This window comes from Heloderma suspectum, chromosome 1 (genome assembly GCF_057233095.1).
Source record: "Heloderma suspectum isolate Gila_16-S chromosome 1, 16-S_ref, whole genome shotgun sequence".
Lineage (NCBI taxonomy): Eukaryota > Metazoa > Chordata > Lepidosauria > Squamata > Helodermatidae > Heloderma > Heloderma suspectum.
The window spans coordinates 172,755,325-172,778,150 of NC_139458.1; the positions used below are offsets into that span (position 1 = coordinate 172,755,325).

Here is a 22,826-nt window from a genome sequence, read left to right on the forward strand (position 1 = left end):
TAGTGGTGAACCTAGGTAATTTTCGACCCTGGACTTAATGGGCTTATGCCCTCCCATCTCCCCCTCCCCCGTTATTGTGGTCATGTGAAGTAACACAACTAACATTTGCCCTTCCTTCCACACCTGCCATTCCATGCTTTAGAGTTGGTTCTGTATACTTGAAAACAACAACAACAACACTGTTTGTGAGCCCTGACTAAAAAACAACTCTGAACATGCAGTTTTGCTTTTTAAACTCACTTAAATCGTAGCACCTTCATGACTAAGGAATAAAGTGGAGTTTGCTTCTTCTGCCTGGATTCCCCCATCACCTGCCACTCTCTGGGTGGTCATTTGCTGGGCTGTGGGGTCCTGGACTTTGGCCCGATCGCCCTACTTTAGCTGCACCACTGATGAGCTAGCCTACCTGCTCTTGGTTGGGAGTAGAGGAGAAAAAGGACAAAGACAGTCCCTGCCTTAAATATGGTTAGATTAGGAATGGAAAGAAGGAACACTTGAAGGAGAGAGCATGATGCTACAAGCCACCTGGAGGAGAAAACATTCCAGGGAGGAGTCAAGCCATTATGATTGAGCCTTCTTATACCTAATTGTCTGAATAAAGCTTTCTTAGGAGATAATGCAGTCCTGTGTTCTAGTTTCCAAAAGGGAGAAGAGAGGCAGAAAGGTGAAGAATTGGGCATTTAGGGCTCACTATTCCCACCTTGTGTAGACAGATTTTCAAATGAAATGATGCCACTTTTAAGACAGTGGTATGTATCATTTGTGTTTTAACCTGCCTTTTATGGTGTATCCATCAGTACCATTTTTCATGTGATCTGCTCTTATCTATTACATTATTATTTACTACACTTACTGGTCATATAAATATACATATTCTCCTGTTCCAAGGATACATATATGTATATTTATATGACAAATCTGCCAAGGTGGTTTTAGGCAAATAATAACCATATTGGCCAGTAATGCCCATTGTCCTCCATCAATGACTAGGCCATATTAAAGACCAAATGGAGAGCCCTCTCTTCATAATAGGGCATAACTGCTTGCAGCAATACGATATCACTGAACAACTCAATTGGAAGGGAAATTCACTCCAGCACCTTTCATGAAGGCAACATTCTCTACAATCATCACCGTAAAACATTTTGAACACAATCTAGACTATGCTTTGCAATAAACAGAGAGTAGGACAGGCCAAATGCATTATGCTAGAGACATAAAACACTTTAGGGGAAGGGTAGACATCTCCAAGCTAATCTGATCCTAGGGAACATTTCTCTTGAACCATAAATATGATGGTCAATTACACTTGGAGCATGTAAGCAAAACCTTCTCTGAGACACACTCAAGAAAAATAAATGTTCCTTAGTTTTTAGTGCAAATCCATCCTGTACAACAGCCCATCTCCAGCTGTGGACTTAAGAAATGATGCCATATATTTTACTTTGTGATCTCATCCATTCCTGTGCTTTACTGACCTTCTGGATTACCTCCAGCATGCATGTTCACATGCTGCTTTCATTTTCAGTATCCAGGGCTTGTACATTGGGATATGACTTGTTCAATTATAAATCCACCAGCTAAGATGTTCTCCATTTATGGTCCAAATGCCTGTACAAAAATTTAGTACATTGTGTATGTGGATTTGATAGGACTGATACATGCTGGGGACATACATGTAGGGATATGATTGTTATGAATCCCTTTACTTTGGAATCCTTAACCATGTTGAAAACGTCTGGGTGGTTCTTCTAAGTCTAAGATAATAAACTGCCCAGAACTTGTTCTCCTAAAAGTCTGAGATTCCAGGCTAAACCACATGCTGTGTTAAATCCGTCACATGCAGTTGATCTTCACCATTTTGTTTACCATAGTGTAAGTGTGCAGGGTCCCAATCTGGATTGGAACCAGTGTGTGGGTGTGTTAAACCTTCCCAACCAGCCACTCTTTTCCAAAATTTATCCCCACCACCATGGGGACTAAAAGAAGAAGAAAAAACTCTATTTGTGTCAATGGAGCCCCTACACACACACCTTTGGGAGAGAAAGGGGCTGGGAGGAAAGGTTTAAACCTCACCTACCTGCACACAGTTATCCTAATCTGGATTTCTCTCCCCCCCCCCCCCCCCGGCAGAAAATAGAAAACCAGCACATCAGGCAAAGGGCTGGGTTAGATTCATTTTCCCTGATGTGTCAGATTTTTATCTGCAGGGCTTTAAAAAAAACATGCATCCAAGAGTGGAATCCCACATCTTTAGTCCAAAGTGGTGCAGTCCATTCTACCACCTCATTCTCTTGCATATCTAGATTCAGCTCTAGGAAGTTCCTCTGAGGAGAACCGAGGTATAAATGTTGTAACATTAATTTGGATGTTTTCTTTGCTCTCAGCTCAACCTCCAGTCCTGTGGTTCTCCCTTCAAAGCCATTCCTGAATACAAAGCTGACTTTTGCCTAATGCTGGCTATGGATTCTGCCATCTACCCTGTGGTACTGTTGAGTTTTTGAGCCTTCAGATGAATCCTGAAGCTGGTTCTGCAAAGACTCCTTCTGGCCCTGGCACAGAGTTGCATTTCTTACTGGTTAATTTGAGGGACGCAAGTGTTCTTGTACCAATTAGAAATCAGCAGGCTTAATTTAGGCAGCTGGTACTTTACAATTTCTAAATGTAGGACTGGAAACAAATGAAGAATAAATCTCTTTAATGCTCATTGTAGTCTTATAATTGGAGCGTATATAAAAAGTGTTGTCATGATAAAATACCAAGACCTAATAGAAATCTATAGATGCACTTATTATTTGCAAGGCCCTTGTGATCTTTTTTTAAACAACACAAAGGAGATGGACCTATAAGCTCTACAAAATAGATTGAATGCCGTCATCTTGCATTTCAGTGTGAGCTTTGTAACATTATGAGCCATGATTCAGCTTATGGAAACAAATGATTGAACACTCAGGATATGAGAGGCAGGCAATGGGAAAAGGCTAGAGGATGAAATTCCGCAGTCAGCATCGAATGATGCAAACCATTGCACAGGAAGATGGAGAGTTAGATGGTGTTGAAGGTCCTTTCTGTCGCTTAATTTCTGTGTCTCTATGGAAACAGTCACTGAACACAACTGGTCCTTTCACCTTGCCTTTCTGAAACTGGTTTGATTGATGTGCAAGAAGTGATGCTTGAAAATGTTGGCCTCTGTGGCACGTAAGCTCAGGCCTGTTGAAAACACTCCAGCAAAACTACATTATGCTGAATGCTCTGCTTGTGGTTTCTTGCATATTTATGGTTTGTTGTTGATCTACCGCTCTTAAAGCATCATAAGAGAGCCAGCATATTCATTGTTAATATAGGATTAGTTATTTTCTGTTCCCAGAGATTTAGTGACTTGGTCCAATTACTACTGAAATCCACCTAGATTTTATTTAGGGTTGGCATAGTCGATTGACTGGTCAAATATTATAAATTGACCACACATCATTTGACTGAGGTTAATTATATATATTGTCAACTATTCCATGAATGGATGATGCTCGAAAAATTTGCCTGTTATGTACTTAGCAGAACTAACTTTAAGAACAAACTTATTTTTAAAAAATCTGTTATTTTGCTTTGATCTTTTTTCTTTTAAAATTCTAACTGTTAACTCACCCAGGTGTTCCAGGACTAAAGCCACAAAGAAGAAGTATTCAGTGAATCATTTGCATTTCTATAAACCTTATGTAAGCTGCAATCTTATGGTCCTTGGGAGGGCATCCCAGGGGCTATAGGATTTTTTGGATCTCCTCCTCAGAGGGTAAAGAGAGAGGCCCACCCTTGGAGGGGAAAATCTGACTTTGCAAGCCTCCTATGTGGGGCTGCAGAAAGCTCTGCAGCTGGTGCTTCTCCAGCATTGGAATTCCAGAGGTGCAGACCACAAAAAGCAGGCATTTCAGGTGTGTTCGATGGGTGTCCTGAGAGAGGCTGTGGATCTGGAGGAGCCAAAGCTCTCCCATTCTCATGACATACCCCCGGAATTGGGGGGAAACTGTCTCAGCCATGGAGCTGATTCCTCCACCGTGGATTTCCCCACCCCCATCTGCTAACATGGTTAAGAGTTATAATAATCCCATACATTTTTAAAAAAATGTTACTGTCAATGCACAATATCCAATGGGACTGGTCAATCTCCGCTGGTTCCCTTGTGCTCATGGGACCCACTACTTGCGCAACGGGGATTTGGTGCTTCTAAAAATAACCCTGGAAACAACCCGAAATCTGCCTGGATTGGGACAGGTCAGATGAGCTTCCTTCTGCTGACCTGTCCCAATCTGGAAAGAAGCATTTTCTTACTACTGAACCAGAATAAGATACAGTAGTATCTATTACATAGGAAATGGGAATGGCTTCCTTTTGCCCCTTATTCATTGTTTGATCCCATTGTATGCTGGAATTGGATAGGGAATGGGACTGCCACCTCCCTAGGTGATGTTCTTGCCACTGTTTGTTTAGATATATGCTTCTTTAAGTATGTGAGCATCTAAAACTGCCTATTGCACATCACTGGTGCTAAAAACAAACAACAACAGACCAAAACAACAACAACTTTGTAGAAGGGACCACAGTGTGATGGGGGGCAGAAACTACACCTTGATTGGTCACAACCAGTGAGAAGAGAAGGCCTGTTCTGCTAAAAATTACTTATAATCAGTTATGTGCAATGGGCAGTTTTAGGTGCTCATATATTTAAAGAAGCATGTACATCTAATCGAACTTCTTTCCATTCTAACATACATGGTGTTAATGATTTGGGCTGCAGTCCTATATCCACTTAGCTGGAAGTAAGCCCTACAGGTAGTGCAAATCAGAGGGCTGGGTGTTTGCTGACCCACTACCACCCTGACTTAAAAAAAAAAAAAAATCTCCATGAGTCCCACCAGCAGCTGTGGTGGCAGAAAAGTAAGGAATTTCTGGTCTGGCAGTCAGTCTCAGTGGCAGAGTGCTAATGGAGTGTGCATGCTCTCTCTCTCTCATACATACACACACACACACACACACTAAATGAAATAAGGGCTTCCCTTCCTGGAGAGCTCACTCCTCAAAAACTGGGGGTTACTTTTTAAAATAAGTGCAAAGGCATAGCCTTTCTGGGCCAGGCAACCAACTGGGTCAGACTGTGATCCTTCTCCAAGGGTGCTGGTGAGGATGCACAGTGGCGCCGCAGCTCAATTCTTCCCTCCTCCCATCACTGTGTCACGTTGCAGTCTGTAGTCTGTCAGCCATGGGGAAGGAGGCAGAGGCAGAGGCAGCAGTGCACTGGCTGTACATTTTGAGCATCTCTACAACAGCCTAAAATCCCTAAAACGGGGCGTTCCTGGGGGCGTGTCGGGGCGGGGAAGTCAGAAATGCCGGTACAACACGTCCTATGTGTCGTCCTGCTGCTGCTTCCCGCGCTCCGAGGTCCCAAGGCTAGACAGCCGAAATAGGCCGTCTAGCCGTAAATGCAGGGCGGCTGAAGTACAGAGGGGACAGCCCCCTCCACGCTTTTCCTGCCCTGCACTGGATAGGCAGTCGCCTCCGAGTTCAGAGGTGGCCACCTATCCTGATAGGATTGCGCCCTAAAGCACCAATAAAAATGGGGAATTTAACGAAAGAACCAATAGAGAGTAATTCTAGATTTTCTACTCTGGAAGTTGACATTTTGCTGAGCTGGCAAGAGTTCTTGCTCTAACTCTGTTCTTTAGTATGAAACATTAAAAAAATAACCCTGCTAATACAAATTACAAAGCAAATATAGTTCATTGACCCCGAATTGTAGTTTGGAAGGGGCTGTTGCTGGGAAAAAGCGACTAATGACAGGCCGGCAGTGTAGTTCACCCTGAATACTGCAGGTCAGGCAGTGAGTGGTTTACCAGAGCCTTACAGTGTTGTCCAGAGGTTTTACACCCCTATTGCAAGCTGGCTGAAGCTGAGAGCGTAGCTTACAACACTCCATTAGCTGTTGCTTTTATTCCCATGTTGCAGGTTGGGCTGAGAGAGTAGTGTATAACAACTCTACAGTACAGTTCCCTATTATACCACTATTGCAGGTAGGACGGTTATTCTGAGAGAGAGTAGCTAACAGTAGCCTTGCAATATAATCCAGTGCTAATATTGCAGGCCAGAAGTGGGGCAAATTGCGTGTTCAGATCTCCTCCCAGGCCAAATCAAACACTTAACTGCACAGAGAAGCCTCATGCTCTGTTGAATCACAGGAAGACTAGTTGCACTTCTTAAGTGTTGAAAAACTAACTACACTGTGTACATGAAGTAAGACCCAAGTTGAAGTAGGGAGTCCTGTCTTTGATGGTAACTTTTGCTTTTTTCCCAACCCCCTCAGCCATACCCTCAGGTAACATGCACAAGCCAGGGATACACCGCAACATTTTGTTGTGGGCTCCTACTTGTATAGACTAATAGCAAGCTCAATTATATGGGACATATACTTATGTAGCCAAAACAGCACCATCCAAACACAAGAGGGAGGTATCAGTAGGTTTGGGGGAAACTCCAAGTTTCGCAGGAGTATAAAAATACTTCAGGGGAAAAACCCCTAAGGAGGGGCACCCACCCCCAACAGCCCAATGAGGACTGAGCATGCTCAGTGGGCACAAAACCTGGGAATGCGGGGAGAAGAAACTGGAATAGAAAGGAGTATCCTGTAAGACGGCATGGCTCATTGTCCTGGCTTGGGTTAGGCTGAGCCCCAGAGGAACCAGCCAGCTGGGCACTCAAGACTCTGATAGCAGGAAGATGGGCGGCAGTTAAGGCAAACAAGCACAGTAAGGCAGAAACTCACAGCACCTGTGGGAGTGCTAGGCTGGGATATTTCCTCATGAAGGAAACTGTTGTTCCAGCAAGGGACTAGTAGCAACTGAGGGCTTAAGTACACTGCTCAGCTCAGGACGCTTAGAGGCTCTGCCTCCCACAGGGTACTGACTGCAACCTTAAAGGACCCATGCTCATTTCCACAGCCTGAAGCTTTTTTGTGGCTGAGGGACCTGAGAAGCTTTGGGAGGAATCATTGTTTGAGAGACTGAGGTTGATGGGAGGGCCGAGTCCTTGGGTCTGAGAGATGCATCAGGGGTTCTTGAGGGTCTTCCCTGGAGTGGGGTAACCAGTAGACTCAGCATCCTATTTGGGATGACACCAATCCTCCAGGTCTGGGCTTGTTGGTCCTACTTGTATCAACCAATGTCAATAATGTTTGCCATAAAGCCCTCCCTCCATTACATCCCCACTGCCTGGCCCCATAGCCCTCCACATGCCAGAGAGGGAAGGTCCAAAGAGGGGGAACCACTCTACTTGTATAGGGTCCCTCTCTGATTTAGAGCCCTGTGCAATTAGAGCACTAATTGAAAGCCCACATGTGTAGAACAGGACCCCTGCTTCAGACCTCCCTCCTCCACCCCATTGAGCACAGCAAGGACCCAACAGAGGGGACAAAGCCAGCAAGCATGGTCCTGTTCTCCCCTCCTCACATGCTGTGGAACATGTGAATATGAATGCCCAGATAGGGCTATTGTGGTAACTAGATCCCATCGTCAAAGAGATCACATATAGCATAGCAATAACTTTTTTCTTTTTCTTTATAAGGAGAAGGGTAATCACTGAGTACTTAATAATATAACCCAATGAGCTGTAACAGGGGGAGAACCATTAGATGTAAATAAAGCTGATATAATTGAATGTAATAATAATTAAACAGTTCAGATAAAAATGCCTCTGAGGATTTTGTTGTTGCTATAAAACATAAGGGTTTTTTTTTGTTGCTACTGCAATTTAACATTGGTGTGGAAAAAATATTATTAAAATCTCCCTGCTGCTGTCAGAGACATGTAGTGGTGCAGAACCCCAGGGTCCCAATCCAGCACTCCAAGGTTCCCTAGATGGCCATGACCCCTTCCACTGGTCCCACCTCTTTTCCCTAACCAGGCACAGTTTGGTGGTTTCCCAGCTTTTGTGCAGTTTTCCATTCTTCTCAAGCGTTGAAATCCCTCTCCTAAGGCGTATTTACAGAGAGTAAGAGCTTTAAGCTAAAATATTCTGTATTTCTGTTATTTTGGGCCTTGCCCCTTTTGCCTTTGGCTCCCCCCACCAGTGGAATGTGACCTTTGAGAGCATCTCTGAAATGGAATTCAGCACTCAGGCTGAAAGAGGTTCAACACCCCCTAGGTTAGAGTTTCAGATTAGGACTGAGGAGACTCGGGTTCAGATCCCCACATTGTCATGAAGCTCACTGGCTGATCCTGAGCCAGTCACTATGTCTTGGCACAGCCTACCTCACAGGATAAAACAGGAGTGGGAGAAGAGAACCTTGTACACCACCTTGAGCTCCTCGGAGGAAGGTTGGAATAGCAAAGGATATGCTTAAAAAAAATGTAGGGCGCAATCTTATGCTTGTTTAGACTGAAAAAAGGCCTACAATTCCCAGCATGCCCCAGCCAGCACGGCTGGCTGGGGCATGCTGGGAGTTGCAGGCTTTTTCTCTGTCTAAACATGCATAGGATTGCGCCCCACATTTTTTTTAAGCATATCCTTTGCTATTCCACCCTTATTATTCCACTATAAGAGGACTTGTAGTATAATCATGAGGTAAAGGTGTATGCATGTTGCTGTTTCTTTATCATTACTTTCCCTATATCCACTACAAGAATCTGCAGAAAAGACTTGTTCGTTCCCTGGTGTGCTCTCAAGATTTTAATGGATTTGAATGCTGCTATGTAATTTGAATTGCTATTGGTAGTCTTTCTGCTCAGATGGTAAAAATCCAGTTTTTGAATTTATTTTGCTTTCTTCAGGCAACTTTTTCTTAAGTGAAGAAAATCAGATCACATGTTCTAAACATCAGCATGTCAAAGAGAAAAAGGCTATTTCTTAAAATGGGGGAGGAAAAAGTGTATTTAAAAATCTCCCTGGCTGTTTAATACATAGGAAACCTTTATTGGTTATGTGAAATACAAAGCCTGAACACCAATTAAGAGAGAGAGAGACCATGAAATAATATGTTGTGGCGGTAAGCACAATATACCCAGAAAGCTTTCGGATAATAAACAGTGTTATCTCTCTGGGAGGTAGACAGTCTGAAGTGCCAATAAAAACTGTAATTACACTCACAACAGGAAGCTGCATAGCGAATGACAGCAAGAGTCTCTCTAAAACCCTGTTTGGGTACGTTAAGATTGCAGGTCTTCACTTTCCTTCAAACACAAAGGGGAGAAAAGCTAATTATAACCTGTACCAGAATAAATAGGACTATAATAGGAGAGATAGTAACCAGTTTTGGACAGAGTTTCCCTCTTTGTAATTTTTGCAGCTTCTGCTTCATTAAGGTAAGGCATAACTACCACAAATATGTTTTTCCTCATTTCTTAAAGTGATTGAGCTTTCAGATACCCGGTGTATAATAAAAGCTGGCTGAAATGACTCCCAGATCATCCCTTGAACTGTTGAAATGAAACCACAGAACAGCGTTTATCTCATGCCTATGAAATTGCTATTACTTTTATGTTGATTCTGAAACAAATGTTGGCACAATTAGAGCGGGCATAGACTTCCCTCCTTTGCCCTGTTTAAGCAAGGGTTGTGTACCCATGTTTCACAAAGCCAAGCTTCCCTTCTGAACGCTCACCACAGAGAGGCCTGCTAGGCTAGCTCTACCTATGATTTTGGCAGTGGAGTAACTTTTCCTTCAACAATTCTTCTAATCCTCTTTCAAAACTATTTATGAGGGCAGACACTCCATTAGGAACACATGCTGGGCTAACTGGTAGGCTGGCCACTTGCGTGCTCCCCAAAGAGGAGGTTTTATTCTGGTTGTACTTTTATATTGTAGTTTCAAGCTTTCATATGTTATATTGTTTTATGCTGTACCTTGTGGTTTTAATTTTTGTGAATCGCCCAGAGAGCTTCGGCTATTGGGCAGTATAGAGATTAAATAAAGACAGAAATGAAATAAAAATAAATAAATAGATACATCATCAAAAAGGAGGGCAAAAATACAAAATTGCATAAAATATACATATTTTATATGTATATATGCAAATTTGGAAATAATTACTATAATTTAAAAAAATTCAGTAAATCTCACCATAGTGCTGAAGACGGTGACCTGTGTACCTGCCTGTTCAGTCTGCCTTCCATGTGCTTACTGTTGATGGTCAACGGTTCTTATGCTTCTTTCTTCTTTATATTTAAACTGGAATTGAACAGGGCAGACCTTCAAATAGAGAATGCCTTCAAACAGAGGATGGTCCTCTGTAAAGAAGGACACTTGGCAACCCTATTAAACAGCTAGGGAAGAATGGGGCAGAGAAGAGTCTGGGGACAGAGAGAAGCAGCAGCCATCCATACCTCCACCCTAATTAATTAGAAATAGTTAACTAATTAATTAATCAATTGGTTCCTGACACTAAATTGGGGGTCCTCAGACTAGGGATGTGTTTCCATGACAACAGAAGGAGAAACTAATGGAGGAGTACTGAATTTTTTAAAAAAGGAATCAGCTTTGCTGAGCTTTGGTCCATGGAGGGCTCCACAAGCAGGTTCTCCACACCAGTAAAAATCTCTTCACAGAACATACTTCCTGGTGGGGGTTGGAGTGAACATTATCTGACTGGCAGGGGCTGCTCAACCAGTAAGAGAAGCACCCCCACCTTTTCCCTTTCCCCTGAAAGTCCAGATGCACCTGCATTTCAGGAGCAAGCCTCATTGAGCACAATGAGAGTTACTTCTGAGTAGACACACATGCTTGTGCTGGGAAAGGGGGGGAGGAGAACATAAAGATGGGAAACCAGCCCCGATTTTAACCCACAGGATCTCTATAACAAAGGGTGGAAGTAGTTTCTTCCTAAGGCAATAAACCAAACAAAGGAGAATCGGAGCCTTGAGATTGTGCTTTATCAAGCTTAGGGAATTGGACTTTAAACTGTGCTATGTCAGTTGAGGGGGATCTTTGTAAGTTCTGATGTGGGCATTCAGAGGGCAAGCCTCATTGTCTTCAATGAGACACTAATGCCCTCACCCGGCGCCAGCTTGTCTGGCTAAAAGGGGGGGGGCATTGCGGGCGGGTGGGGTGACATGACGCAGGGGCCTTTGATTGGTGCACCCCAGTGGCACCACCATGCAAGGAGGGGCAGGCTGAGTTGCCTTAAACTCAGCCCCCTTCTCAAACTCAGCTCTCTGGCTCAACGCAGCTAGAGAGAACTGCAGCTCCGCCAGAAACGACGAAGGACACCGGCCTGCAGGAGACCGGCGTCGTCGCGCACGCTGAGGGCCCCGGCTCTTGAGGCTGCAGTGCGCCCGCCCCCTCCTTTCTCCTCGGTCACAACGCCTGGACCCAGCGTGCTTCTGCGCGCCAAAATCTTCGCTTGGTGATATTGTTCGCCTCCCTCCCTCCTTCGCCGGCTCCTTTCCTCTCGCCCGCCCGTCCGCTCGGTCTCCTCGTGTACTCGCCCTCCTGCCTGCTCGCCCGCGCGCTCGCTCAACCCGCCCGCTCGATCGCCTGCCCGCCTGCGCGCTCACCCTGCCCGCACGCCCGCCCGCGCGCTTGGTCACGCTGCCCGCACGCCTGCCCGCTTGCCTGACGGGCCTGCTGGCCGCCGGGCCGGCTCACGGCCCGCCTGCCGACCTGTCTACCCGGCTGCCAGCCTCGCCAGCCTCTTCCTCGCCTTGCTGGCCTCCCTGAGGTGTTGCTCCCGGCGGGAGGCGTCGGCGGGCGGGTGAGCGCGGCGCCGGTGTTTGCCAGCGGCAGCGCTCCAAGCGATGGTCTGACCGCCCCCCCTCCACTACTCAGCCGAGCCTGCCTGTTGGAGGGGCGCCTGGCTGCTGAGCCGAGTCGGGGCGTGTATATCACAGCCCGATTGGTCGCCTCCCATGGGCTTGGGACGTCTCCCCCTCCCACCCAATAAATAAATAAATAAATAAATAAAATAATAATAATAATAAAAAAAAATAGGAAGAGCTGCGGCTCAGTGGTAGAGCACATGCTTGGCATGCGGAAGGCACCAGGTTTAATCCCCAGTGTCTCCAGGTAGGGCTACGAAAGAATCCTGCCTGAAACTTTGGAGATCTGCTGCTGCCAGTCAGTGTCAACAATTCTGTGCTAGATGGACCCAGGGTCTGACTCAGTATAAGGCAGCTTCCTATGTTTGTATGAAAAGAAAGCTTTAATTAAATAAATAATAATAATAATAATAATAATAAAATTCATTAAATTACGATTATTAAATATTTAATTAATAAAATTGCATAACAGCGGCGACTGCCTGTTTGGCGCCCCCCGTGACAGGGTGCCCTCGGCTGTGGGCGCCCACGCTCAAACGCAGCTCCATCACCTTTGGCCCCTGGCTGCGCCTCTTGAAAATCTGATTTTCTATCTAAACGGTAGTGCAGCGCTCCCATCTTCATCCCCAGGCCTCTCTGTCTCGGTCTGGAACTCATACCCACAGATCTTAAGACTGTGGGGTGGCTGCCTATTGTCTGGGGTGCCCAGCGGCTTTATTAACTCTTTGATGGTGTCAAGAGCTCCTTAGAGGGCTCTCTCAGTCTAATCCAGTAGCCAAGTCCAGACATAGACAAAGGGATTCTTTTCAAAGATTTATTCTTCCTTTGCAACTTAACAACTCTACAGGTATCAACTAGATCTGAGCAGCAGCATCCCTATGCCCTAAGTTGGAACAGTTGGTCCCCGTTTGAAAAGCAATTACTGGCAGACCTCTGAATATAAGGACTAGGGAGAATCCCTCCCCTTTTCCCTTGGATCCTCGGGGCGCAGCCGTTGAGTGCGCACCTTCACTAAGTCTGCTATCTGTGCTCGGTCACTCCCTTGACTGCTAACTAAAACTAGGAATGTGGGGGGGAGGAAACTCCGTCAGCTGTTGGTCCTGGGAAAGAGGAGCGTGCTCCTCTCCCAGGAGCGACTGCTCTTCCTCAGCATTAGAACTACTCTGGGATTCTATGGGCTCAGTGTCCACCCTGACAGATAGCTTGCTTAATTCACCTCCTGCATCATGCCTCCTAAGAAGGGCCAGGGTGGTAAGAAAGGGAATGGGAGGGCCCCGCCCCCCCTCCCCAAAGTCCGCTGCCAAGGCCCGATTCTGACTGATGTGGACGCAGACCCGGTACTGGCATCAATTTTTTCTCGTTTGGAAGCTGCTGAGCGTTCCTCGGGGATCCCTCCTCCTCCCCTGGCCAGGCACAAAAAATCCTCAGTGGTCCAGCACAAGCGAATACGACAGCAGACCCAATGCTCGTTGCTCCTTTCTATTTCAGATCGCCTGGACGCTATTGAGGCATCCACCTCCTCTTCATCGGCTCTTCCAGAAGGCTCACCGCCTTCAGCGGAGCTCCTCCCTTCTGCTGCCTCATCTTCCCTGGGCGCACAAGCAACAACCTCGGTTTTTTCCAGCTGGGGATCAGAGTGTGCCCACGATTGGTACAGCTCGTCTCTGGGTTCAGGGCACCCGGACGCCATTGAGGCCTCCATCTTGCCTTCGCAGGTTCACCATGGCAGCACCCCACCACGGTAGGCAGTCCACCTTCCTGCGGCATCTCCGTCAGCAGTGATCCAAGCAACATCCTCCTCCTTGGGGTTTCGCCCAGGCGACACAGCACACCTGAAGGCGGTCCGCCCTCATGAGGCATCTCCATCAGGAACAATGCAAGTGGTATCGCCTCCCTTGCTCCCGGGGACCCAGACATGGCTGCCCTGGATATGGGTGAGATGACTGCACCTCACCCCAGTTGTTCAGACGGGTGACCCTTAGGGCTGTGGGGTTGCTGCCTTAGCTTACCTACCTGGGGGCGGCTGTCTCTCCCAATGTCATCTCCCTATATGACGCTCGGGCCGCCTGCAGCTCCGTCAGTCACACCCCAGTAACTCCAGCCGCTTAATGCATCATCTTACAGGGTTTTTTCCTGGATTAATTAGGATCCCTCGCCTGCCCCCGCCCGTTTTGGACATCCATGTAAGGGGCATATCAGATCCCTACGCTAATCTGGCGAGTTGTATTGTCACCAGGGCTACTCCTTCTCGTAATGTCTTTCGCCCGAGGAGGTGTGCGAATGGCTTGTTTAGGCCTCTCGCAGGAGGGCCGCCATTGCCCTTCTCTGCGTAAGGACCTGTTTGACCAGGACCTTTCACTCCAATTTTGACTCCTTCCCAGCTGGGGTCGGCAACAGATCTGGCAGTGGCCACATTCACCCGCACTGGCCCTCGGCCTATGGCGGGTCCGCTGCTTCAGCACTGCTATCTGTGCTGGGAGTAAAGCCCCAATGGGCACATGCTCCCAGGACACGTGCAGTTTTCATCGTGAATGCTCCCTTGTAGCAGCCAGCACTCTTGCACCTCTTGTCCAATGCTCGGGGAGGGTAGGGTCCCCTTGGAAAAGCCGAGGCAGTAGGAAGCTCTGGATGGCCAATGCCTAGTAAGGTTGGCGCTGATACTCCGGCTTTAAGACACTACCCAACTGGGGGAACGCATCTTAACTTGGAACACAGTTTATGCTAGGTTCTAGGCCCCCCCTAGCATTTTTTCTTTAGGTCAACATAGACCATCCCTATCTCGTAAGCAACATTTCTCCTCGCTAGGCGTCGACAGGTTCAGGAGAGGTTAACAATGCAGTACTGGCAGAAGGGTTTTAGCCCCCCCCCCTTTTTTCCACACCCCGTTAGCTATTCTAGGGATCTCCCTTCTCGAAATGGTGCCCAGGAAATCCTCTAGGGAGTTTATCCTGATTCGTAACCTCTCTTTCCTGAGGGCCAGTCAATTATCAAGAGATCCCTGATCATCTCTGCTCAGTGTGTCACACCTCTTCGATGAGGCAGCTGTCTTTGTCTGGGATCCCGGCCACGGGTCCCTGATGGGCATGTGCTACATGGAGTCCAAAGATGGTGGTCATTGTTCTGACCTAACGCAAGTATTGCTTCCCCTTTTCTGTTACTTCGGTGCCCCTTAGCTCACAAAGGCTGAGGGCCTGTCTCCCACAGCAACATTCGGTGAAGCCAATCCGATACCCTTAGGTGTTATTCTCACCTCCCTCAGGACAATTTTCAGGTCCGTTAGGCACAGCTCCAATTAGTTACACATCAGGCATGGCTTCAACATAGTAGGGCTTTAATGGCACCTCCTTTCGGAAGCGTGAGCCTCTCCTCAAAGCCGGACTGCGGACTCACATGGTTCCGCCCCTACCCCAAGGGGTTTCAGATTCTTAGGGCAGGTCCAATTGTGCAGTGGGTAAAGGCCTGTAGAGTGGAGGCTGCCGCCCCCGCCAAGCACATTGAGGGATAACCTTATAGCCAAGTCAGTAACCCCCCCCCTTCGCTATGACAACATGACCACATTATTCATTCTCCGTCCTCCCGAAATTGGAGGGTCATGTCATGTGTCAGTGTGTTCGCACTCCAGAGTCAGTATTACAACATCTGGTTCTAGGTCCACCATGTGCTGGGTTAGGCAAACCCAATTGTCGATGCCTTGTCATGAAATTAGGTCAACATCTTCCGGGCCTTAGCCCCGTGGGTGCTCCATTCCCAGATCCCATCCTTGCAGTACTATGGGAGATTGGGATACTGAAGCCAGGCATGCCAGCCTGCATTCCATGGCTCTCCGTACAGGAGCCGCCTGCGACAGAGCAGGGTGTGTGTGCCGCGCATTAGGCAAAACCTCAGCGATAGGATTCATGGCCCTTATCTATAGATCATTGGCCACAATTTCATGCCTCCGTAAGGAACAACAGACTATTTGGGACCATAAGTCGTAAGCTGGCCATTTAGCCTTCCAGCCCACAAAGGTGGGTTTCACTGACTCCATGTCAGAATTTAGGTTTCGGCGTGCAAGATAGTGTTGGGCACAGATGTTTGCCTACATTAGTAAATTAACCACCCTCTCTCTCCGGATACCCCTTTCGGGCTCCGGGGGTAATGGCCTTCCATTTGAGCTTTCCAATAAGACGTTTCCCTGTTCCACGTAGCAGCCCTAACGGAATGCAGGGTTGGTCTGTGCTCACAAGACCGAATTGTCCCGGAGGGCCTTGATTTGCTGCAAAGTACAGGTCTGGCCCAAAGTAATCCATTTACATACTTGGTGATCAAATTGATCGGCATGGCAAGGGCACGGCAGTGGCCCACGGCTAAACGCAAGTCAAGGGATTATGCTCTGGCGGCACCTTATGGGTTTTATGGCATGCAACGGGTCTGAGGAGGGGCCTCCGTTTTTATCACTTCAACGGTTTGCTGTTGATTTAAGGGCAATAGTGTAGTTTCCCTTAATGTGCTTCTTCCTGAGACCAGCAGACTTGTTGTACGCCGGTACGGGTGCTCTTACATGGGCACGTTTTGATGTCTGGAGCTTCATGAAGAGCTTGTATGTCTTCTTCAGAATTCAGCTTCTGTCACCCTGTCACATTAAGATGCAGTGGCTCCATAGACGTGGCATACGGTGGGAGTCCCCTCCTCACTCTGTCCCACCAAGTTTGTCAGTCTTCCTCCACAGGTCCAGGTGCTGCACATTGGAGGGAATGACATTGGCTGTAAGCCAGGCGAGGACCTGATGGAACAGGCCTTGGTTGAGATACAGGTGGTCCGGCATACCTGGCTGGAAGTAGCCTATTGCAGCCCTCAATGCTCCCATGGATCAATGGGAAGGAATGGAATGACGTTGCCAGTGGCAGGGCACGTTGGAAAGTGCACAGAGAAATGGCTTATTGCCAGGTGAATGAGGTGATGGATGCACCACCCGCCAGGGAATTCTGTGGACATGGAGGGAGCGTTACAGGTAGGATGGTGTCCGCCTGTCTCATTTAGTGAATAACATATGTCTGTCTGATCTGCAAAGGGGCCTGCGGGAAGTTCTTCTGCGCAGGTGGGGGGGTTTCACAAGCTCTAGGCTTGTGACTCCTGTGGCGGCTAGGACGGGCAAAACAGGAAAGTAGGGATGGTGTGCATGCAGAGGCACCTTATGGTGACAGGTGACGCCTGAGGGCCCCCCGAACGGGTTGTGCGGCTCAGCGGGGGGATAAGGGTTGCCTGGGAGACCAACCCTACTCACTCACCCAGGTGTTTCGCGGCACCGGGTTGGGGGTGACACCGGAAGGTCTACCTCCCCCAGAAGGGGCAGTCCGGACGGATGGCGAGATCACCGCCACCCCTCAGGCTGGGTATGTTTTCACCCAAGAAGTGCCAGCTAGCCACTGACACAGTTAGATGCCCGTCCTAGTTACCCCTTTGCAGCTATTTCAATAAATGTGGCCCAATTTTCAACCCAAGCTTGTTGTCTGCGTCTTCTTTAACCCATCTCCACTCGCAAATGCCCTCACCCGGCGCCAGCTTGTCTGGCTAAAAGGGGGGGTCCATTGCGGGTGGGTGGGGTGACATGACGCAGGGGCCTTTGATTGGTGCACCCCAGTGGCACCACCATGCAAGGAGGGGCAGGCTGAGTTGCCTTAAACTCAGCCCCCTTCTCAAACTCAGCTCTCTGGCTCAACGCAGCTCCCTCCCACCCTCCCCTAAGCAGTGTGGGTTTATTACCGGTTGCCCTTTGGGAATCATGTAGGAATTTTTTGGCTCACAGTTCGATTGGCCTATTACTGTGCGTCTTTTTTGCCTATGTCACACTGTTTTGCGGGTCGAGTGTGGCCTGTAAGGGAATATGGTCTTTATCATCGGTCACATTCCAGTTGGCGGCTAGGACGGGCAAAACAGGAAAGTAGGGATGGTGTGCATGCAGAGGCACCTTATGGTGACAGGTGACGCCTGAGGGCCCCCCGAACGGGTTGTGCGGCTCGGCGGGGGGATAAGGGTTGCCTGGGAGACCAACCCTACTCACTCACCCAGGTGTTTCGCGGCACCGGGTTGGGGGTGACACCGGAAGGTCTACCTCCCCCAGAAGGGGCAGTCCGGACGGATGGCGAGATCACCGCCACCCCTCAGACTGGGTATGTTTTCACCCAAGAAGTGCCAGCTAGCCACTGACACAGTTAGATGCCCGTCCTAGTTACCCCTTTGCAGCTATTTCAGTAAACGTGGCCCAATTGTCAACCCAAGCTTGTTGTCTGCGTCTTCTTTAACCCATCTCTGCTCGCAAATTGGTTTGTGCAGGGACAGGAAACACACCTTGACTGGGGCCACAGTAAAAGGCACACTCCTGGGCAGGGCTAGCATACCCGAGGAAAATGTGGGGGTTGGTGCACACAGCAACTATACCGAGGAAAAGAATCGGACCATAGCAATCTCAGGAAATCTGTTTTTTTCCCTGATAAGTTCCGGGGTGGCTGCTGGATGGCTACATCCCTAACGTCCTCCAGACTCAGACAGCTCATAGTAAATCACTCATGGAAACAAGCCGTAGGATTTTGCAGGGATAGGGCAGGCAAAGGAAGGAAGTGGATTTGTTCTTTCTTGACATTGTTTTGAACAACGGGCTCAAGCTGGATAAAGAGGTATGTGAAGTAGTGATAGGTTCACCTGCACTTGTCAGTGCACTTGTCAAAACCATGCCTCCTGGAAAAGTCAGAAGACTGGTGCTAAGGCTATCTATACCTGTGGACTTTGTGCAGCTCTTCCATGCTTTTTTTTGTTTTTTTTTTGAGGATTTTCTGATGTCTAAAAAGGCATGGAAGCAGAGAGGGAAAACACAGCAGATCAACTATTTGAATACAATATTGTGTGGATGCCCTGTAAAAAGTGTGTGAACAAAGAATGGCAATTTTAGAGTAAATACCTTTTAAGGATGCACCCAGTTATTTGGTTGTTTTATTTGACCCACTAAATATGGCTGAATTTTACTACTTACTTTAGCATGGTTCAACCAACTACGCATTGTACCTAAGTTATCTTTGGCTATTTGTACTATCTTCATCTAGCCAGAACTTCAGGCAGGAGGGGAGTGCTTAATCTTTGTCCTAGTCATCAGTTTTTCTCCTCCGCTCCAGGTATTTGCATTTTTTCCCCAGCTGGGCTCCATACTTGGAAGTATGTCCAAATGAGGGGGAAATGGCTGGGGAAGGTGGGGGGAGTGTTTGCAGGTGAGAATCAGCAGGCTTGGGATGGGCTAAGCACTCTTTTTTCCACCTGCAAATTCTTCCCCATAACTGCCACTTGCCTAAATACTAATATTTTCTGGGGTGGCATCTGATTTCACACTAATAAATAGAAATAAATTGGCTACTTTATGCTGTGGTTTTAGGAATGTATGGTTTTCACTTGCCGCATGAGTTAAACAGGGAAAGTGTTTTGTTGTTTTCCTGATATCTGTGAAGACTGTAAAAACTAGGAGCGTAAGCAGGTTTTTAACCTACATAATATGGGCCCATTTAAAACTATATGGGCCTCTTTTTGTTGTGAGCTAAGTCAGTGCAATGCTAATCAAGTCCATGTTAATTATTTTTTAATGAGCTGCAGAGGGAAATGTGAAAGCAGAATTTAGCCAACAAATACAAAGAATATTGAAATGCCTGCTGTTGTCAAAATGGGGGTTCAAATATTGTAAGATGAGCGTTTAAGGAAGCAATTTTCCCTATAACATTCTAACTGCAGAATGTCATTGTAATGCACTGTAATGACTGGAGAGAGGAGGGTATAATTTCAAACGGTGGATTTAAAATGCTTCTCTGGAATGCATCTGGATCCTCTCGGGAGCAACCAACAACAACCCCTGCTTCCCACCAGGGACCACTTCAAAGACCATTTCCTCATGGCTAAATTATCACGCGTGAGCATTCTGTTGCATGTGCCGTGCTACGTTATGTATTATTTTTGACTGCTCCTAATGTGAACAAACTGCACAATGCTTCCTTAGTGATTTTCAGTTTATATAGAGCTGTAAACCCATAGACAGATCACTTTGTTGCATTTTCCTTTGCAGCCGCATGTTTGAGGAAATTTAGTCTCTTTCTATGTGCTGCCCTAACTAGAAATTATGCAGTCGTATTGTTTGCGCTTTGATTGAGCATATTCTAGAAACAGGTGATCATATTGAAGGTGGTATTATAGAAGCATTGTTGCTCATGGTGTGTGTGTACAGTCTCCTATTGTAGTCTTGGTAGTGCTTTAAAAACCCAAAACATCTCTTTGCCCAGTAACCGCTCTGGGACAAATGACATAAGTGTGTATACCAGCTGTCCCCAACATGGTGCCCTCCAGATATTTTGGACTATGACTCCCAGTATTCCTGACCATTGGCAATGCTGGCTGGGACTTGCTGATGGGAATTGAAGTCTAAAACATCTGGAAGGCACCAGGTTGAGGAAGGCTGGTGTACACCGTTAAAAATTACAGCTCTATTAATTACTATTGTTGTGATTATTTTGAAGATTTATACCCTGCTTTTCAGTCAAACAATTCTCAATGCAGCTACTAGCAACAGGTTAATGCAACAGCCCCTCATATACTCACACATAAAGGCCCTTAGTCCTCTGGCTGATGGATGGAGCTAGATCAGGGGTGGGCATCTTGAGCTTACAACCCCCATCAGACCTACTCAGCATAGCTAATGGCGAGGACTGATGGGAGTTGTAGGCCAAAACATCTGGAGGGCACCATGTTGCCCACCCCAGGGCTAGAGCATGCTTCGTTTTTGTTCTCCAGTCCTAGGGTAACTGAAAGTTGGAGGTGAATGTGAAATCAGATAGAGAGTTACATGCCAATCTAGAAACAGAAAATTCATCACTCCATAAAAGCACACCAAAAAGTGTCAACTTGGCACCTAAAAGTCAGTAATGCTGGCACCATGCAAGTGTCTCTAGGGAAGGTACTCCACAACTAGGAGGCCACCACAGAAAATGCCCCATTCCTGGTTGCCACCCTCTGAAGGTGGAGAATACTTGGAGCGGGGCCTTTACAAATAGGAATCCTTGAGGAATTTGATGTTTGCAAATTCCAATCCGAACTGACCTGATCCACACTTTCCAGATGAATGTACAGTTATTCTGTATAATTGTCAGGTTTCCTGATTCCTCCAGCACACATGCTCAGGCCATCTGACACCGGATACTTAAATCAGTGAGATTTCTTTATTGCATAAAATTCCACAGCAAAAGCTTAATGGTTACACTCTTCAGAAATCATATAGCTGATGGTCAGTAGCTATAGGTTCTATGTAATTTCAGAACAGTCCAAAGCTAAACACTATCATCATGACTGAGATCCTCATCAATGTGGTTTCCCTGTTGCTATCTTCATGGCTCTGAACACAAGGGAAGGGACTTGGGATTTCTGGTATATCTGACCCAGGCAATTCATACATGGGGTTCCAAACCCTGGATAAGGAATGGGAATGTTTCCTGGAATGATCCCTCAGGCAATCAAGGGATAATTCTTGAAAGGCCTAAACAAAACCACATCCATAGATAGTTCAACTTTGAATCTTTTGTTGATAACTCCAGGCTACATGGTCAAGGCCTATAAAGACCAATGGAAGAGTAAACCCACACCCACAAAGAGTTCTGTGCCACCGCTTTCACATTAGTATTTCCACGCTGCATGAGTTCAGGCAAGGGAAAGTCCAAAAGTCATAGATCAAACCCAGCCTGCCAGTACACTGACCTGACAACAAACAAAGACACACAATCCACAGCTAACAAGAGTTCAAGTCTAAGAAAAGCCTCACAATACTTTCCATGGTAAGTCTTTAGCAATCCAAAGTTTCAATTAAGGGAGTCTGTGTGCAGAGTGCCTATGAAAGCTGAGACGATGATGGATTTAAACAGAAGGCTTCAGGCAATGAAGACGAGATGTTCCTAACCAAGGCTCTTCGCCTTTGCATCAGCTTAAAAGGGGAAGGTGTGACTGTAGAATATCCCCTCCTGATCCCTTGACAGACAAGATCCTTTAGCCTTTCAGCAAGGCCCGTCTCAACAGGGCATCACTGCTCAGCCCTTTAGCAGTGACACTTCAACCTGGGCGACCCTTCTGCAAACCCCACCCCCTCTGTCAGGTTCTCACGGACAGCTTCCAGCCTCCCAGCCTGCCAAGGCCAGACCAGCAGGTGGACTGGGAGTCGGGTGACTCTCCCTGGCTCTGCTCTGGGAACACTGACAGAGAGAAGCTCACACAGATTCTGACATTCCAGAGGCTGAATAGGCCCAGGCCCTTCCAGGCTACTTCTACTCAAATCCAGTCTATAGCCCACAAGCCCAGTGCAGTGCTGAAGCTGGGTTCTGACAATAATATGATTTCTATTATTTGGTTTTATGTTATGATTGTTCCCCAGCTGAAAGTCTGGCTAATTGATATTTTGTATGTGTACAAAACTATGTAGCGCATTCAGGAGGAAAAACATGTAACAACATTGACAACATAACACAGATAATTTATCATAGCAATATGGTAATTATTCATAATCTTAAACTAGATGAAGCCAATCAAAACGGTCTTGCATAACTGAGAAAACATTCCTTATTTGATAGATTACAGGTTTCCAAATACCTCTTCCTAGGGTAAACCTGGTAGTAGACTGTTTGTAAGCCGTCCATTCTACTAGCAACAATATGCGCCAAAGTTTCCTAAACTGCTTGTGATTTGTAGAAGTAGTAAATAATGTAAGCTAATCTTGTAAACTGATCTTGCCATAACCAAAAAAATTAAGAACAGTCTTGTGTAATTTATTATAGATTGCTTTTCATGCATAATTGAGTAGGCAGAACAGAAGGTCTATGCATGGGAAAGGGTATTTTCAAGAAAGGAATAAAAATATTTCAATTGCTCAATCAAATCAAACAAACAAATAAATAAATGCATATTTTATGAGAGAAGGCATGACTAGGGCAAGCAGTCAAAAATATGAGCTTCAACTGAAGTCAGGGAAAGGACTAATTGTCCAC

The 22,826-nt window shown here is 46.7% G+C and overlaps 1 protein-coding gene across 9 annotated transcripts in view; it reads left to right on the forward strand.

Annotated features, from left to right (window-relative positions):
* The window catches only part of LOC146358408 (uncharacterized), a 169,744-nt gene that overhangs the window by 25,479 nt on the left and 121,439 nt on the right, over positions 1–22,826 (forward strand). For 2 of the 9 annotated variants that reach the window (XR_014784401.1, XR_014784403.1), the window contains exon 2: positions 13,509–13,727. The exons of 5 other annotated variants lie outside the window; for them this stretch is intronic. The gene's annotated coding sequence lies outside the window, so the exon portion shown is untranslated. Of the gene's footprint in view, positions 1–2,387; positions 3,584–13,281; positions 13,728–22,826 lie in introns of those variants that run through there. 2 more of the 9 variants (XR_014784404.1, XR_014784398.1) reach the window with 2 other exon arrangements.